The sequence below is a fragment of the Oratosquilla oratoria genome, chromosome 23 (genome assembly GCF_046742065.1).
Source record: "Oratosquilla oratoria isolate Oo_2021 chromosome 23, ASM4674206v1, whole genome shotgun sequence".
Classification (NCBI taxonomy): domain Eukaryota; kingdom Metazoa; phylum Arthropoda; class Malacostraca; order Stomatopoda; family Squillidae; genus Oratosquilla; species Oratosquilla oratoria.
In genome coordinates, this window is record NC_134799.1 from 12,891,751 (window position 1) to 12,896,110 (window position 4,360).

Here is a 4,360-nt window from a genome sequence, read left to right on the forward strand (position 1 = left end):
AATATTTATATATATATATACATATATATAAATTCAGTGTATATATATATACATATATATATATATATATATATATATATATATATAAATTCAGTGTATATATATATATACATATATATATATATATATATATATATATATATATATATATATATATATTAAATATTTAACATACGAGCATGTATATGTATATAAATGAATAAATAAGTAAATAGATAAATGAATAAACAGCATAATTTATGCATGTGTATATATCACAACAAAGTTATGTCGTAGCACATTGGTAAAATTAATACTGATAACCCACTTTCGGCGGAGAATAAGCGAAAGTACAAAGATCTGTATATTTCGATCACTAACTGTGATCCTCTTCACATCCGCTGAAGATGATCACAGTTAGTGATCGAAATATACAGATGTTTATACTTTCGCATATTCTTCTCCGAAAGTGGGTTATCAGTATTAATGCGTGTGTGTGTGTGTATTTACTTGGTCTTTGGATCACGTGTTGGACTCGTGATCGACAGCTATTTCCCTCCCGGAAGAGAGCTCAGAGCTCGTAGGTCCGATCTATGGGTAATGCTATGACCTTGCACACACACACACCCCCAACTCCCCGCCCACGAGAGTTGGAGTAACACCCCTCAGCGCTGCGATACTAATATTATTTCAGCCCCGGGTGAGGGTCGAACCCGGACCTCCGTAGTGGCAGGCCAGAGCTCTAACCACAGCGCCATGAGAGGTGTGTGTGTGTGTGTGTGTGTGTGTGTGTGTGTGTGTGTGTGTGTGTGTGTGTGTGTGTGTGTGTGTGTGTGTGTGTGTGTGTTTATACATATGCATGCAGACATTTGTTTATACATATCCATGGAGATATTTGTGATAATAAGTTCAATGATTGAATAATAACAATAAGACCATCAGCGCCGCTTCTTACTCAGAGAACTCGACGTCGTGTCATATTGCCTTTAGCGAGAAAGAGACTTCAGTGGTGAAGCTTCAGAATCAGAATTCAGCGAGAAAGAAATACCGTCATCAGGTCATTCTGAAACCAACTCAGCACTACAATTGGAAGAAAAAAAGTATTTATTAATCTTATTTTAATCCCAGACTAAACGCGATGTTAACGTTTAGATGCCGTTGAGGTACGAGAGGCTAATAAACCTGGATATGATGTTATAGCTGGTACACCGCATCCCATAACAAGTCTTGGTCATTGAAGGCCCTGAGCTGTGAGTTCGTAAGAGCGAGAATTCCAGGGCTGTGGAGTCGGAACACAAAACCTCCGACTCCGACTCCGACTCCTCTATTTTTGGCACCACCGACTCCGACTCCGACTCCTCTTCATGTAATTAACTGATTATGGCCTACATATTTTATAAAGCCTATACAACACACATACGCTCCAATCTTGAGTAGACTTATATCATTGTAACTGGTTTATATCAAAGAATAAATATGTATGTTATAGTGTGGCTTTCCTGTTTGACCTCTTCATTGATACTTTATAAGTGAAGTAGAGACAAAATTTTTGAAAGGATATTGAAGAAAATTCATTAAGAAAATAGATTCTATAATGGCAAAATATATATCTTTGCAAATAAGTGATGAGTACATTTCAAAAACAAAAATACTGTACTTTATAACAAAAGTTGAAATATAACTTTTGTAAAGTATATACAAACCTAATAATAAAAGAAATATAATGGAAGATTTTTTTACATATATAGTTTTGCACATACAAAATACAAAAATGAAAATACTTTATAAAAGAAGTTTAGGCAAATTTCTTGAAAGGAAGCAGTAAATATAGAGAAAATAAACCTTATTGATACGGGTACAGTATAAGGTCGAGTGTTACAGCTGAACATGTATGATACTGAAAGGTATATGTATCATACATACTTTTTGGGTATGATTATCCTTCATATATTTTCATAACTTCTTTTGTCTTAATGTACTGAAATTACTGACACAAGTAGCTCTTGGTAGAATGATTTAAGATAAACACCTAAGCAAGATGCTGTTAATGATTATCATTTATTTTATATTATTTGTTTTTGTTTTGTTTTCATTTGTCTGTTTGATTCTCATTTATTATTAATTGTATGTCAATTTATTATGATTTTCTATTTACCTGTTTGTTTATTATGTAACTATACCTATGCATTTATTTATGTTTTTTATGTACAGTATTATTGTTTTTATTTGTTATTTACATTATTATTGTTTGTATTTGTTATTTACCATTATTATTGTTTTTATTTGTTATTTACATTATTATTGTTTTTATTTATTCATTTATTATTATTATGATTTATTTTCGCATCCCGACCTACTTATGGACCAAAAGGTCTCCTGTCGGCATGCTACGCCTTTGTAATCCTTTGTAATGTAAGCTCTGAACCTTGATGGGTGGCTGCGAGTACAACAGTTTCCCCCCATTACTATGTTAACCCCATTTTCACTGTCCAAGTGGCAGATCTCTGTTTAGGCAACGTCCAGGGTCATTATGGGGAAATTGGAGTGTTTAATCTTTCAAGAGTATGCTAAGATAAAAGGTCAATTTTGTAAGGTAGCCAGCCAATAGCCATACTGGCCCATATACAGTATCTACACTTGTTGCAGGCTTGCAGCATCTGACAGTGACAAAATGGTCAATTACTTCTTCATTTTTATACTCTGTCTAATGCCTCTTTGAATAAGATAGATGCATATATCTGGAGGGATGAATAACATACTTGCACCTGTTTTTTATATACTAAATATTTAATATCTGACCAAATTTGGACAAGATATAAAAAAAAAACAAAAAATATTTTTTCTTATCAAAAAAATGCGATAAAAAAACGTTTTTTGCATCTATAGGCTCGTGACGTAATATCTCTTCTTCTGATTGGCTGGGTGACGGTTTCAAGCAAGCAAGCAAGATGACAAACAAGATTATCAGAATTTTATAAGTATATGGATAGAGGAGAAAGAAGGGCGAAGGAGAGAAGATATAGTATTTTTGCGTTGGTCTACAGTTGAAATCATAATTACCCTACTGTTTGGCAACACAGCAGAGGGAAAAACCACCAAACTGATGGAGTGATGGAAACAATGCATATGGAACTTGACACGAATATTACAGCTCCCGTGACTGTGTGTCAACAGAAGGTGTAAAACTGAGGTGTTTAATCTATTCAAATAATACTTTGGATGTTTATCAGTCTATATATAAATTTGAAAGCCAGCGTTGCACAAGGACGTTTTGGGGGTTTAGTGGAATGACCACGTAGATAAGACGATGAGATTTATTACATTTTATAAAATTATGTTTTTTTTTTTATATATAATCTACTTATAAGGAGTGTGCACTGCATAACTCTACAGACTAAACGAAGGCCTTATAAAGTGTAAATTTAACTGGAGTCGGAGTCGGAATATTTTTACCGACTCCGATTCCGACTCCAGTGACACCGTAATTGCTTCCGACTCCGACTCCGACTCCGACTCCGACTCCACGACTCCGACTCCGACTCCACAGCCCTGGAGAATTCCTTGTAAAGCTTAGAAGGAAACGACCCAATCGCCCTGACTTGGCCCGTGGTGAGGGAATGGGGAATGGGAACAAGATGAGAGGGACGGGGGAGAGCGTGGTTGGGGATGGGAGGGGGAGTGGGAGGGAGGGGAGGGGGAGGAGGGAAGAAGAGGCTGGAAGGTTGAGTCACTGAATCCCAATAAACTTCGTCCGATCCTTTACCTATTGGCTTTTTTTTTTTTTTTTCCTTTCTTTGGGGTCGGGTCTATGGGGGTAATAATTTTTTTTTTTTTTTTTCTTATCGACTATCGACTGAAGTCCTAAAAAGCTCTTTTGTAATATATGTATACGTATAATATAAAGGTCCATTTGATTATATTTATATATATATATATATATATATATATATATATATATATACATATATATATAATATTATATATATATACATACATATACACATATGCATATATATATGTGTGTGTGTGTGTGTGTGTGTGTGTGTGTGTGTGTGTGTGTGTGTGTGTGTGTGTGTGTGTGTGTGTGTCTGTGTGCACGAGGCGTTGGGCTCAAAGATGTCGTAGTTAGTGTCACACATTTCAGAAGAATGATCAACTTCAATTCCACATATATTTGGAAAACATTATCAGTTGATTACCACATTATAAGCACTAAGGCAAATCTAGAAAGATTACATAACACACATTTTTCTAGTTTTCATAAAATAAGTAAAAATAAAAGACATGTCAATTTCACAATTGTGCAAATAGTAATGACAATGCGAAGAGAGAGCGGAAGAGAGAGAAAGAGAGAGAGAAAGAGAAAGAGAGAGAGAGAGAG